Source organism: Dipodomys spectabilis, unplaced genomic scaffold, assembly GCF_019054845.1.
Source record: "Dipodomys spectabilis isolate Male_0828 unplaced genomic scaffold, ASM1905484v1 ptg000195l, whole genome shotgun sequence".
Classification (NCBI taxonomy): domain Eukaryota; kingdom Metazoa; phylum Chordata; class Mammalia; order Rodentia; family Heteromyidae; genus Dipodomys; species Dipodomys spectabilis.
The window spans coordinates 1,084,074-1,100,205 of NW_024870872.1; the positions used below are offsets into that span (position 1 = coordinate 1,084,074).

Below are 16,132 nucleotides of genomic sequence, written 5' to 3' on the forward strand. Positions count from 1 at the left end.
CTTTAATATGAAGGTTTCCCATTCTATTTTCTTGAAGAGGATATGATTTCATAACTATGTGTGGCTAAATAGTATATCATTGTGTGTGTGTGTGTATATGTATATATATATATATATATATATATTACAGTTTCTCTCTTCAATGAGTGATTAAGGAACATGTAGTTAATTCTGTACTTATTTATGCGTTTTTATGTGGGAGAAGGAAGGATAGAAATAATGATGTTTGGAATAAGAAACATGCTCTTTAGGCAGGCACTCTACTATTTGAAACATATCTCAGCTGCTCTTTCATCAGTATTTCAATAATGCATTGTATTTAAAAATAAAATTTAATTATATTGACAAAGGTGCTTTTTTTCAGTACATATATCATTTTTATTACAATGTTACATTTAGTATGTCATGTGCGTATGTGGATGTATGTGAGCATGAAAATCTAGGCATGTTTGTACATGTAGCTGACTCGAAGGAAACTGAATGTATGTGAGATACAGGATTCAAATAAAAGTTTGGGACCTGTAAATTGCTAAATTGATGTATATGTCCAGTTTGTGGAGTGTGATTTCAAAATCACATTTGGGTAGGTTTTATACCAAGTAAGTAGATGTTTCTAATCCAAAATCGTAAGGAATAAAACAACAACTCTGTTTCATAATCATTCAGTCTTAGTACTCCAGACATTGTAATAAGTATAAAAAATGATTGAAAGTATGGTGGGTCAGTAATAACCCTTTTGACACTCTACACTTTCCCGAAAATCTTCAGATGTACTCTTTGGATATAAATTACAAGTATATTTATAAGCATACAGATATAATATGATCTTATATATGTAAATATATGTATATATTACAAATACATCATATATTTACTTATATTTTAAATGTGTATAACAAATATTGATTTATATTTAAATGTAATTCATCTCATCATAGATAGATAGATAGATAGAGAGATAGAGAGATAGATAGAGAGATAGTGAGATTTTTTTTGGTCAGTCATGGGGCTTGAACTCTGGGCTTAGGTGTTGTCCAAGTGCTCTTCAGCTCAAGGCAAGAGCTCTACCTCTTGAGACATAGCGCCACTTCCAGTTTTCTGGTAGTTTATTGGAGATAAGAATCTCATGGAATTTCCTGCCTGAGCTGGCAATGAACTGTGATTCTCAGATCTCAGCCTCCTGAGTAGCTAGGATTATAGGCATGAACCACGGGCACGCAACTATACTTATATCTGAGATTTGTTAGTGTAACAAAGGGTACAGAAACTATTATTCTTGTTATGAAAGGACTTCACACTGACAGGTATAATTACAAGAAGAAAAACAATAAATATTCACAATGGCACAAAAATCCCTTAGGTATCTAGCAAGACAGCATGTGTTTCCAGACAGAGCAGTTTGCAACCTAAGCGACTGTGGAAGATATTGGACCCTATACAAACCTGACAATTGCATAAGCACAGCCCTCTATGACAGATTTAGCAAGGCCTATCTTAGAGATTTTTGTTAGGGACATTATGAAAAAATTTATAGTTTAGTTGTGATTACAGAACTCTTGTATACATAGCACTCAGCCATTAACTATATTTAATATAGTTCCTATTGCCTAACTTTTATTTTCTTGGCACAATAAACTGTTTTTTGTTTGTGAAAACTTAGCTGTTCAAAACATAGACATGGGTTGTTAACATTTTTGAAATTACTGTCTGCATATTGTTGTATGAGATGAGCTTCTCTTTACCATATCATAGGAATAAAATTAATCTGATTCAAACTTGGAAACAGATAGCTTGTTCTCTCTCCTAGAAAACCATCTATATAGACTTCTTTACATGTAAACAGACCCTCATTTACTAGCAAAAGTCTGTCAGTGAGTGAAGCCTAACTAACCCAAGTGAGGTGAATTCTTCTCCCATGCATCCTTTACATTAAAAATGGTAAGAACTGTTCAGTAATGTGCATACTTGTTAATATGAAGTGTGACTCCTATTTTCTATAATATGAATCAAGCAGAGGCATCAGTTTAAGATGTGAAAGAGCCTTAAAAAGAGTCTTGGACCTTGAAAATTGTCCTGGGTGTGAATTTTTGGAGAAATATCCCTTTTCAAAGAAAAAGGACTCATTTTTTTAATATTGTGCTGGTACTGGGATATGAACTCCTGGCCTTGAGCTCTATCTGGGCTTCAATTCTCAATGTTTGCTCTATACCACCTGAGCCAAACCTTCACTTCTTCTTTTTACCACAAGTGGAGAAAAGAATCTCTTAGGTTTATCTACTTGGAATAGCTTCGAATTGCAATTGTCAAATTTGAACCTATCAACTATTTAGGTTTAAGCCACTGGTGCTGTGCTAGAACTCACTTCTTAAGAATAAAAAATCACAAAAAGAAGAGAAAAAAATATTTGTTCAATTATTTATGTGTTTTCTGATAAACCAAAGCACTTGCTACTGGAAGAGAAAAAGAGAGAAGATAGAGATGAATATGCAGGAGAGAGACACAAAGAAAGAAGAAAGGAAGGGAGGTTAAATGAGGGGAGGGGAGTGGAAGGGAGGATACGAGAGGAGGGGGTAGCTGAGTAGAATTGTCTACTCCTCACAAAGGTTTTGTTGGACAATCACTCCCTTTTCATTTATGTAGCCAAAGCTTTTTATTTTTGGTAGTAGTAAGCTGAGATATAAAATATCAATTTACGGGTAATAACCTGTTAGTGTGCTTCCTCTGCACCAAGTAAGCCACAGTTAGGTTACTGTCAGAGAGAAGGCAAGAGTAAGCAATTTCAGTGATTCTGAGAAACAATAATTGACATGCCAGGAATGCTCCCTTGTATGGTGAAGTCAAGCATCACTCTTGTACCCTGCTCCAGTCTTCCTCTCAACAAAAATAGCAGAAACAGAAGAGGAAGGAGATATCTGAGTAATGATCATCTCTCTGTTTACCCTCATCCCTTGGTCTCTCAAAAAATAAAGCGAAAGGAGACTTAACCTGAACTAGTGGGGAACATGGGAGGAAAAAGTTCAGTCTAACTTATTGTGAAACTTTTAAAATAATTGGGGCAGTATTTCAAATACTGAAATAAAACTTTTTAAATTATTAACAAAAAGTAACTCGAAATTTATCGAAAATTTAGAAGAATGCAGGGCTCACTACATAGTGGAATCTGAAAATTAAAACTGATTCCTGCTTCTATCATCAGAAATTGAAGATCGTCCCTAAACTTCCAATACTAGGTAAATTACCCTTGATATTCACTTATACTGTGTGAATATAATGCAGAAAATATGACTTTATATTTAGACTGCTGAAGTGATAAGCGATGGGAATTCATGATGGATAACATAATGCTGACAGCATGGAAATTATTTCCACCCATCTTCAGTGTGTAGAGAATGAAAATGCTCTATCGGATGGCCCTGAAAGTCCAATACTAAATTTAGGACAGAAGGTGAATAGTAAAGGAGATCTATCATAGCCAATCAGAGATTAGAAATGTGGAGAAATATACTCATTTATGTGGAAGAGAGGATGTGGGAAGACCATAGACAAATGCCAAAGTAGAGATATTTAACTAAATACCATGAAGTTGAAACAAGTCTTAAAAGGGGATCTGGGCTAAAGGGAGTAGGGTAGAAGAATGGAGAGGTAAATGGTGGACTAATACAGTCATAACATTCAATGTACACATGTCAGAATATAAGTAGGAAACATGAAGGGATAGGGTGGGGTTGGGGTAAGGGAAGGAAGAAAAATGTGAAGCTTGAAAATGATCCAGATGCACTGTATATTGAAATGCACATACACTTTATTCAACATTGACATGATGAAACAAAACCCCTTTGTACAACTAGCTAAACATACATTTTTTGAAGTTATAATATTAAGAGACCAGAAGCATAAACTTTTAGAGATAAATAAGAAGAGAAAATTGACATATTGTTGCGGATTGTTTCCCTTTCAATATACAAAATTTAATGTGTCAAGTCTGCTGCAAATGTAAATTTTATTTTGCCTATTCTATTAAGCAAATTGCTTAAAATGCAGCGCCAAACCCACAGAAACGTAGGTCCCATGGTTTCCCTTATTTGCAATATCTAATATATGTATAAGTCAAGCAGAAAAGGTCAGATAATGTGATGTTAGGAAAATGAACCCTTAGATATGCATTTAAATGTTTTTTTCTTTTATGCATTTGTTTCTAACGCATTTATAAGATTATTTCTTTGTTGCTTTGTATGTCCCTCCCCCACTGTATAATCCTTGCTTTCACTATATTTGATGTCGGTATAATTTGTGGAGGAGACGGGGGAAAACAAGTCGTTTAAGGATACAGGTGGACCCATTGCAACAATGAGAAGTACAAGTTGCTATGCCGAAAACGAACTTTACAACTTTGGTGTGTGTGGGGGGAGAATTGAGTGGGGGGCTGGGGGAAGCTGGGAAGGGATGTGAAGGTAAACAAAGGAGGAGGCTGCAATGCTTGATATGAAATGCACTCATTATCTTGCCCATGTAATTGTAACCCCTCTGTACAGTATGTTCACAAAAAATTTAAAAAAAATATAGAGAACCAAATTCCAATATCCTTTCATTTCCAAAAAAAAAAAAATCTTATGCACCTTTAAGTTATTCCTAAATACCTTAATGCAATGCATTATTGGAACAAATTTCATCCCATATTTAAATTTATTTTTTTGTTGTTGTGAAAATACTGTACAAAGTGGTTTCAATTACATGGGTAAGATAATGAGTACATTTCTTATCAAGCATTGTAGCCTCCTCTTTTGTTTCCCCTTCCCATAACATCCCGTCCTCTCCACGCTCCCCACCCAACCCTCCCCCCCCACCAAACTTATAAAGTTTGTTTTCGACATAATGACATGTACATCTCATTGTTGTAATTGGTCCAGCTGTATCCCTATTATTTAAACGATTTGTTTTTTCCCTTCCCCTCCACAAATTATACCGACATCAAGTACAGTGAAAGCAGGGTTTGTACAGTGGGGGAGGGACATACAAAGCAAAAAAGAAATAATCTTTTAAATGTGTTAGAAACAATCACATGAAGGAAATAACATTAGAATATATATCTTAGGGTTCATTTCCCTCACATCAACTTGTCTGACAGTTTCTGTTTGTCTCAGACATATACTAGTTATTGCAAATAAGGGAAACCATGGGACTTATGTTTCTTTGGGCCTGGTTTATGTCACTTAACATAATTTTTTCCAAGTCTTTCCATTTCCTAACAAATGGGGCAATGTCATTCTTTCTGATGGAGGCATAGAATTCCAGTGTGTATATACACCACATCTTCTTTATCTACTCATCTACTAAGGGCCATCTGGGTTGGTTCCATATATTAGCCATGGTAAATAATGCTGCAATAAACATAATTGTGCTGGAAACTCTAGTGTGGTCTTGTTTGTGAACATTTGGGTAAATACCCAAACTGGGATTGCTGGGTCATATGGGAGCTCCATGTGGAATCTTTTGAGGAACCTCCATATTGATTTCTATACTGGTTGAACAAGTTTACGCTCCCATCAACAATACATCCCCTCCAGCATGTGTTGTTATTAGAGTTCTTGATTATAGCCATTCTAACTGGGGTGAGGTGGTATCTCAATGTTGTTTTGATTTACATTTCTTTTATGACTAGGGAAGTTGAGCATTTCTTCATGTGTCTATTGGCCATCTTTCTTTCCTTTTCAGAGAAGTTTCTCTTTAAGTCTTTAGCCCACTTATTTACTGGGCAGATGTTTCTTTGAAGATTTGTTGGGGGATTTAATTTTTTGGGTTGCAAGTATATTTTAGATATGAGACCCTTCTCTGTTGTATGGCTAGTGAAGATCTTCTCCCAATCCGTGTGGCCTTCCATTGATCTTCCTAGCTATGTCCTTTGCCGTGCAGAAGCTCTGCAACTTTATGCAATCCCATTTGTCCAACCTTTCTATGATTTGTTGTGTTTCTGGGTCTCTATTAAGAAAATTTCGGCCTGTGCCAACAAGGCCTAGGGTTTCTTCTATTCCATCCTGTAATGTTTTCAGAGTGTCTGCTTTGATTCCATGTTCTTTGATCCATTTAGAGTAGATTCTGTTACAGGGTTATATATAAGGATCTAGCTTTAGTGTTCTACAAGTTTTTAACCAATTTTGCCAGCACCATTTACTAAAGAGGCTGTCTTTCTTCCGTTCTATTTTTTAGCTCCCTTATCGAAGATTAGATGGTTATAGGTCTGTAGGTATATTTCTGGGTTTTCAATTCTATTCCATTGGTCCTGAGTACTTGGTACTGTGCCAGTACCAAGCTGTTTCGATTATTGTGGCTTTGTAGTAGAATTTGAATTTGGTATTGATATTTTTCCAGCACTGTTTTTTCTGTTAAGGATCATTTTTGTTATTCAGGGTCTTTGAGTGTTCCATATGAATTTTTGGATTGCCTCTTCTATTTCCTTGACGAATGAGGTTGGAATATTGATACGTATCACATTGAATTTTTAGATAGCCTTGGGAAGTATTGCCATTTTCACGACTTTGATCTTTCCAATCCAGGAGCATGGGAGTTTTTGCCACTTTCTAAGTTCAGTTTTGATTTCCTTTTTCAGTTTTTTAAAGTTTTCATCATAGAGGTCCTTCACTTCTTTGGTTAAGTTAATTACTAGGCATTTTATTTTTTGTGTGGTTATTACAAATGGATTTGTTTTCCTAATTTCAGCCACACTTTACTTATAGTTGGCATACAGAAAAACCATTGATTTTTGAGCGTTAATTTTATACTCTGCTACTTTGCCAAAGTTTTGAATCGGCTTGAGTAATTTTGGAGTGGACTCTGTGCGATTTTATAAATACAAGATCATGTCATCTGCAAAGAGGGGGAGTTTTACTTCTTCTTTCCATATTTGGATCCCTCTTATATTTGCATCTTGTCTTATTGCTCTAGTTAGGCATTCCAATACTAGATTGAAGAGAAGTGGAAAGAGTGGGCATCCTTGTCTCATTCCTGAGTAAAGAGGATATAGCTTTATTTTTTCACCATTAAGTATAATGCTGGCTGTAGGTTTGTCATATACAGCCTTTATTGTATTGAGGAATGTTCCATGGATTCCTATTTTTTCCAAAACCTTCATCATAAAGGGTATGTTGGATCTTTTCAAATGCTTTTTCTGCATCTATTGAGATAACCATGTGGTTCTTATCCTTGCTCCTGTTAAAGTGATGAATTATATTAATTGATTTGAGTATATTAAACCAGCTTTGCATCCCTGAAATGAATCCTGCTTTATCATGGTATATGATTTTTTGGATGAATTGTTGAAATCGCTTGGCCCAAATTTTGTTGAGAAGTTTTGCATCAATGTTCAACAAAGAAATGGGTCTATAGTTCTCTTTCTTTGATGGGTCCCTGCCTGGTTTGGGGATGAGGGTAATGATGGCTTCATAGAATTTGTTCGGTAGCGAACTCTCTCTTTCAATTTCATTGAAGAGTTGGAGGAGTATTGGTGTGTACTCTGCTTTGAAGGCCTTGTAGAATTCTGCTATAAAACCCTCTGGTCCTGGACTTTTCTTAGATGGGTGGTCTCTTATTGCTGTTTCTATTTCAATGCTTAATATGGGCCTGTTAAGATGGTTCAACTCATCTTGGTTTAGTTTTGGCATGTCAGTATTTGTTAGGAAAAGGTCCATTTCTGCCAAGTTCTCAAACTTATTAGCATAAAGGTTTGAGAATTATTCGTTTATAATGTTCTGAATCTTAGTTGTTTCTGTGATGATGTTTCCATTCTCATCTCTGAGTTTATTTCCGTGTGTTCTCTTCTTTTTCTGATAAGATTTGCTAAGGGTCTCTCAATTTTGTTAATTTTTCTCGAAGAATCAACTCTTCGGTTTCTTGATTCTTTCTATTTTTGTTACATTCCAATTGGTTTCATTCTGATTTAATTTTAATTATTTATTTCCATCTACTGGATTGTGTTTATCTTGCTGCTCTTTTTCAAGGAGGCTCAGATGTCTCATTAAATTGGTTTCAGCTCTCTCCAATTTATTTGTGTAGGAACTCAGAGTTATAAACTTGCCTCTGAATACTGCATTTGCTGTGTCCCAGAGGAGCTAGTAATTGGTGTGTTCATTTTTGTTGAATATCATGAACATTTGAATTTTCTTTCTAATCTCTTCCATAACCCACTAGTGATTCAGCAGTGTGTTTTTCAGGATCCATGTGTTACATGACTTTCTTTGGTGGCTTTTGGTGTTGAGTTCTAATTTTATCCCCTTGTGGTCTGATAGAATGCAAGGTAAAACTTCAATGTTTCTGAATTTGGACATGTTTTCTTTGTGGCCTAAAATGTGGTCTATTTTGGAAAATGTTCTATGTGCTGCTGAGAAAAACGTATTGTCTAAAACTGCTGGGTGAGATATTCTGTAGATGTCTGTTAAATATAGTTGGTCTATACAGTTGTTTATATCTGAGTTTTCTCTGTTGAATTTTTGCGAAGTTCATCTATCTACTGGAGAAAGTTATATGTTAAAGTCCCCAACAATTAATGTCTTTGGATCTATGTGGGATTTGAGGGAAAGTAGTGATCTTGGACAAATTTGGGTGCTCCGTTGTTTGGCAAATAGATATTTGGAATTGTAATATCCTCCTGAAGGAGTTATCCCTTAGTTAGTATGTAGCGAATTTTCCCTAGTATTAATTAAAATCTATTTTATCAGATATTAGGCTTGCAACTCCTTCCTGTTTATGGGGGCCTTTGCTTGGTAGATTTTGTTCCAGCCTTTAAAATTGAAAATGTGTTTGTCTTTGTGTGCAAGATGTGACTCCTGAAGGCAGCAGATAGAGGGATCTTGCTTTTTAATCCAAGTACACAGACTTTGTTGCTTAATTGGAGAGTTAAGCCCGTTAATGTTGAGAGAGAACTGAGAGGTATTTGGGAGTTCCTGGCATTTTATGCAAATTCTTCGGGACTGCGGCAACTGTGTTCTTCCTATGGTTCTTGGATTCTCAGTTTGGGTGCTGTTTCTTTGCCTTTATTTTTGTCTTGTTGGTTTTCTCTGTGTAGGACATCTTTAAGATTCTTTTGTAGGGCTGGTTTGGTGGAGATATATTGTTTCAATTTTTCTTTGCTATGGAAGGGTTTTATTTGACCTCCAAATATTAAGGAGAGTATGGCTGGATAAAGTATTCTTGGTTGATAGATGTTTGTCTTCAGGGCATGGCTTACACCATTCTAGGCTCTTCTTGCTTTGATTGTCTCTGCTGAGAAATCTGAGGTGATTCTAATTGGTTTCCCTTTATAGATGATTGATCTTTTCTCCATGACAACTTTAAGGATCTTTTCCTTGGTGTGAATTGATCCTGTGAGTATTATTACGTGACAATGGGATGTCCTGTTTTGGCCTGGTCTATTGGGAGTTCTAAAAGCGTCTTGTATCTGAATAGGCCTATCTTTTTGCATGTGTGGGAAGTTGTCTGCTAGGATGCTGTTAAAAATTTCCTTTACCATTGACTTCTGGCTCTAGGTGCTCTTCTACACCCATTATCCTCAGATTAGGGCTTCTAATGGTGTCTTCCAAGGGTTGAATGTTGAATAGATCTATCATATTTCTTGGATTTGTCTTGGATGATTTTATGTCCTTTCTCTATAATATCTAGGCTGTCTTCTATCCTCAGGATTCTTCTGCATGGTCCATCCTACTATCCAGACTTTCTACTCTTTTTTTTCTTTTCCTTCTAGTTGGTCAGTGTTTGTGGCTTCAAATTCTTTGTTGGATCTTTGTTTTAGATCTTGTATGAAATTATTTACTTCCTTAATCTGGTGTTCAGTGTTTATTCTCAAATCACTTAGTTGATTGGTTATGGTTTCCGTGGCCTCCCATTCCATCTGTTGGGATCCATTCAGCATTCCCTTTGTGGACTGCCTGGTGTCTTTCAGCTCTCTCTTTATGGATTCCATGAATGCCTCTTGTGATCTTTGTCTATTCTCATCCTGCTCTCTCAATTCCTGTGTTACTCTTTGATTAGCTTCTTCACGTTCATTCAATTCCTGTAGTTCTCTTTGACTGATCTCAGCCTGCTCACACAATTCCTTTATTTGTCTTTGAGTGTTCTCAAGCTGCTCATGCAATTCCTTTATCTATCTTTGAGTAGCTTCCTCACGCCCATCAGCTTCCTGTTTGATCTTTGGTTTGCCTCCTCTCTCTTCCTATCATGCTCACACAGAGTCTTTTGCAGGTTTTCAATCTTTTTATTTACCATGTTTACCATTAGTGTTTGTAGAGTTTTTTGGGAGCTCTCCTCTGAATTATTCATTATCTGTTCTGTCCACTGATTATCATGAGTGGGAGTTGTGATACCCAGACTTGCCATTTTTCTTCTGTTTTTTTTTCCTGCTTATTCTGCCCTTTTGACATGAGGGTAACACCACTTTTGTGCTAGAAAACTATCTTAAGGCAAGCGTCAACAAAATATGTAATTGCACAGTCAAAAGCCTGCAGAGATAATCTAGTTCAACAGATATATTTTTTCAACATCAAACAACTATGTATTAATAGGCTACAAACTGCAAAGAAGAATTTGGCAAATCAGAAGTTATTAGGTTTAGTGAGAAATGTGGGTATAAATAGGAATAGAGGGTTCTGGAAAGGTAGAGGGAGAGCTAACTTAGTCCTAATCTCAAAGCAGGAAATAGGTCGGATAGAATGATAGTAGAGACCGGGGAAAAAAGAAAGAGGAAAAAAAAGACAAGGAAAAATAGTAAAACAAAAATTAAATTTAAAAAGTGGAACACATAAAAATTATGCAAATTAAAAACGTAATATTCAGATTAGGACGGGAATAGGAAAAGAGAAATGGAGGGATAGAAAGGAGACATGAAAAATTAAAAAATAAAAATGCTTAAAAATTTATATAGGTATATAGAGGTAGTACGGCTATTAAGGAATTTAAGTCTAAGAGGTTTTGAATTCAGTAATAAATTTCTGGATTAAGTGTGTATACAATGGGTTATAAGGTTTAATAATCTAATACAGGTATATCTGAGAATGAGCAGAATGATTAAATCAAGCAAAAAAGAATGAAAGAGAAGAAAAAGTGAAAAGAATGAGAAAGAAAGGAAAAAAGTATCAAATGGTCAATAGAGCTAAACAAAAATGAAAAAAAGCACACACACACACACATATACCCCTAAAATAAAAATTATAAGAGGAAGAAAAAAAAGTTAATAGAAAACAATTTTTTAATTAAAAATTAAAAATGTTAAAAATTTTAATAAAAGGTACCAAAAAAGAGTTCTTTGCTTTTTTGGGGTGAGATGGGAAGATCCCGTATCTCCCTTTTGTCCATAACCAGTCTCTTGTTGGAGTCTCTGGTCTCCTTATGGTGTTTGATTTTCCTGTAGCTTAGTTGTTTTCTTAAGTCAGTTTGTTTGAGCAGGCAGAAAAATGCTTTGCTTTACCCAGGATTTTGTCATCCTCCTCCCAGGCTAGTTCAATGGGAGGGAGATTTGCTTTGAGTATCACAAAAAAGGGTGATGGCTGTTTCTTCTAGTTTGGAGATGCTGTGATGGGGCTAGGTTCTGGGCAGAGATGAGGCCTTTCAGCAAACAGTAGCTTTTCCCTGAGGGGCTAGCTTCTGAGGCAGTCACAGAGCCCAACCAGGAGCCATTCTCAGGGTTTATTGGTATTGAATTTCAATTGATTGTCTAGGCTGCTGTAGGGAGGGACAACCTCTGGCTCTGTTTACCCAGTGAAGAAAGCCACTCCTGGGGCTGGCGCAGGCCTGGGCTGGGTGAATTTTCCCTAGGTGGAGCTGAACCTTGCAGGTAAGGTTAGGTCCCTGTTACCTGCTAAATGACTTTTTGTTTTCATCCAAGGACTGAGTTGGAGCTAGCTGATCAGCCAGGCCTTTGCCAGTATCAAAGATGGAGATCTCCGGTAGTGGGCAGTGGCCTTCCCTTCTCTGCTCCCTGAGAAGGTGTGAGGAAGTGAGGCTTCTACTCACACAAGAGTCTGGTTCCTGGGTCATCTCTGGTCTGTGATCTGAAAGATGAAGATGTATGTTCCTTGTTGGTTCTTGCTGGTGTTTAGTAGAATCCTCTCGCCTGCTGCATCTGGAGCCTTTGTCCTAGACTCTCTGCTGGCAAGTGCTCAGATTTGTCTCCTTGCCTGGATTTTCCCTCTCTGGCCTTACTCTCTGTACTGTGATGGCACACTTGGTGTGATTCTCTGGCTTAGGACTCTTCACTGGAGTACTAAAACTGCTTTCTATGTGAGAGCTTGTTTACCTTCCAGCTTCTCCTCTGCTATCTTCCCGGTACCCTAAATTTAAATTTTAAATGATAAATTCTTTTAAAATCATTTCACTCGGGCACAGGTATGGATAGATAAGTAATGCGGGCAAAATCAGAATTATTCAGAAAGTTGTAAATGGATGCTTACCTAGTTTTCTCTCAGCTGGATCATAGAATACAGACTGTCCTAATTGGAAAAAGTTAGCCTTCTGAGATTTTCTGCATATAAACACTCCATCAACATTTTATTAGAGGATTATTCAAGATTAGCTATATGTTGATTGATAATGACTGATCATGACAGAAAGTTGAGGGAAAACCATCTACACTTCAGTGAGGTTCTGATTTGTGCTTCAAAAACTGTTATGAAAGCTCTACATGAGAAATCTAGTAGCTGCATTTCCAAAAATTCCTTGGGTTGTTAAACTTTCTGCTATTTTCTCAATTCAAGTACTTCTCCTTGAAGTTCCATACTATTCAATGATGCTGTATTAGCTCCTTGTTACAATTTGCAGATTGGATTTTTTCATAAAATTTGTGCTTTTCAAAATTGCTCTCCAAATTCCATCCACAAACTGCATACAAAATTTATCTGAAAAAATTTGTATCTGTTGATAGTGCACATACTTTTAGTTTTCATTACAAATATAGAATGTAGTAAAAATTCTCATAGCAATTGTACTGCACTAGTTTGTGGGTAGATTCTAATGTAAATAATATACTGTGTTCATGTAAAGATTTTGAGTATCCAAAGTAATAAGCCTGTGGTCCTAAAACTTATACCTTACTTATATTGAGTGACAAATACAACTTCATATAAGTATAGAAGTTTTTGTTGTATCTTTTTAATATATATTTTTTATTATAAATACTGTACAGAGGGGTTACAGTTACATAAGTAAGGTAACGAGTACATTTCTTATTGAGCATTGTTACCCCCTTCTTTGTTTTTCCACTACCATCCCTTCCCTTCACACCTCCGCACCTCCCCTCTTCACCCACCCTCTGATAGAGTGTCTTGTATATCTCATTGTAACAATGGGTCAATCAGTATCCTTTCCTTATATCTTAAACGAAGAAATGCTGGATTGATTTATGCTGATTCTACTTTGTGTAGACACATCTAAAATCACTGGCCAATTCCAGGAGCAAATAAATGAAATGCCCTCATTTTTTTGTCAGTTGGTATAATTGTGTTCTACACATTTATTGGCAGGCTACAAATTATTCTCAAACTTTAAAACATTAAAAATACTTCTTTTTTCTTATTTTCTTGGCCAGGAAATCAGCAAGACCTCAGTCAGCATTTCTCACATAAGAATTTTCACATGGGTTAGTTAAATGTATATGTAGAGTCCAGTTTTCTGAGGACTCACTCATCTGCCTAGGAATTCATGCTGGCTGTTGGAAAACGAGCTCAATAAGGACGCCATTTAAACTTTACTCTTTTTAACTTTAACTTTTAACTTTACTCTTTACCAGGGTATTCTCCTGCTACTTTGGTTGTTGAGAGTGTCTACAAGAGTAAGCATTCCTTGAGGAGCAGGGAGACACCATATGACTTATACTTACTGAGATTTCCAAGTGACTTGCTATCACTTGTACTGCATTTTGTAAGTCAAATCTCTCTAAAACTACCAGTTTTAAGAGATAAGAGGAGTGGTAAAAGAACTCTTAGAGGCAAATACATCTTCAACATATATTGTTCCGAGTATTCCGTTTAAGGCATATTCAAAAACTGGTGAAACTTTTGTTGGTTGTAATTATGTGTCTTTCTCCATGTGTGCATGTATACATGTGTATGTGTATGTGTGTAAATAGTAACATGCATATGTACATTATGGCTTTTATCATCATTTATTCCTTGCTAACAAATAAAGTAAGGAATCCCTAAAGTTTTAACAGAAACTGTGTAGTTAAACTCTTAATTCTTCACTCTGCTTCTTTACACAAAGACTTTGCAACTTCTCATTAATAAAGTTTCCTTAAGCTCTGAAATGTATATACTTAGTACTTAATGTCTGCTACCATAAATCTTAAATACTTTACAGAAAAGTTTTATACCTGCCAAACAGTCCTATTTTTGGCATATATAAGCAAAATCCCAAAATTAAGCATATTTAAAACATTAAAATTTTTAACAAACCTTAACACTTGCTGCAATGTTCATTTTGACAGGTGCCTTGCATAGAATAATTGAATTCCTCCTCCTACACATCTCTTGAACTACAAATATCTGGAATTATTTTGTGTTTGGCATGTCTATCTTGATTTTATTCTTAAATGTGTGCTTATGTATGAAATACATGATTCTAAAATTTCACAACAATTCTTTTGAACTTACTTTTTGTTGAAATGTCTAGTTTAATAAAATCAATAAAAATTATACTTTATATATAAAAAATGTTCTGTGCTCAATTTAGCATCACATACACGAACATTGGAATGCTACAGAGAAGATTAGCATGCCCCATGTACAAAGATGACATGCAAATTCATAGAGCGTTCCATATTTTTACAAAAACAGATGTTGAAAGGTCTGTGGCCATAGGGAATTGTACTGCATTCTTGGTGGGAGTGTAAACTTGTTCAACTACATTGGAAAGCAGTATGAAGGTTCCTCAAAAGACTCCACATAAAACTCCCTTATGACACAGTAATCCCACTTTTAGGGATTTAACCAAATGATCATAAACAAGACCATACTAAAATTACCAGCACTATTATGGTTATTGTAGCATTATTTATGATAGGTAAGATATGGAACCAACCCAGATGACCCCATTAGATTAATGGATTAAGAAAATGTGGTATATATACACAATGGAATTCTATGCCTCCATCAGAAAGAATGACATTGTCCAATTTGTTAGGAAATAGAAAGACTTGGAAAAAAATTTATTGAGTGAAGTAAGCCAAGTCCAAAGAATCATAGGTCCCATGATTTCCCTTATATTCAATAACGAATATATGTCTAGAATAAGCAGAAAAGTTCAAAATATATGTGCATATAAACAGATAAGATGATGTTAAAGAAATTGAACCCCAAGATAGGGACCCAAGTTGTTTTTTGTTTCTTGCTATTGTTTCTAACATACTTATAATGTGGTTTGTCATTTTTTTTGTTTCTTTGTATGTTTCTCCCCACGCTATAATCCCTGTTTTCTCTGTATTTGAAGTTGGTGCACTTACATCTTGTATGTATGCATCTTTAATTTGGGGAGTGGAAGGGAAAAAATGCTCAAATAGGGATACAGGTTGACCCATTGTAACAATGTGATGCACAAGACACTATGTTGCAAAATGAACTTTACAATTTAGACGGAGGAAGGAAGGGGGAGGGGAGTGTACTTGTGGAGGTGGGAGGGAAGGGATGGTAGGGGAAATATAAAGGAGGAGGTAACAATGCTTGTTAGGAAATGTACTAGTCTCCTTTTTCATGTAAATGTGACCCTTCTGCACAGTATTATTAGAATAAAAACATATAAAAATGTTCTGAGATGGAGGAGTTTATTTCCTCTATTTTACCCATATAATATCAATAACAAAGAAATTAATGCAGAACACTGAGATGGAGGTAATTTGAATAAATGAGTGTGTGTGAGTGCAGCACCACACAAGCAAACATGCGCATGCATGCGAACACACGCCATGTATATATATTGGCGTGCTCAGAGTTTAAAATCAGGGATTCAAGGTCTTGCTAGGCCTTTGCTATCTAGATTGGTGAGCTACTATATAAGCTACATCTAAATTCCTGGCCCTTTGCTAATTCATTAAACATTTTGAAAAATAATTCAATGAAGTTTTTTTTTTTTTTGGCCCTGATTGGCTCCCAAGTGTTATCCA

The 16,132-nt window shown here is 35.8% G+C and overlaps 1 non-coding gene across 1 annotated transcript; it reads left to right on the plus strand.

Moving 5' to 3' along the window:
• The first annotated feature begins 14,693 nt into the window (after window positions 1-14,693).
• On the plus strand, window positions 14,694-14,800 carry LOC122121725. Its single transcript, XR_006150030.1, has one exon. It is a non-coding gene; the product is annotated as a U6 spliceosomal RNA (small nuclear RNA).
• The last annotated feature ends 1,332 nt before the right edge of the window (window positions 14,801-16,132 follow it).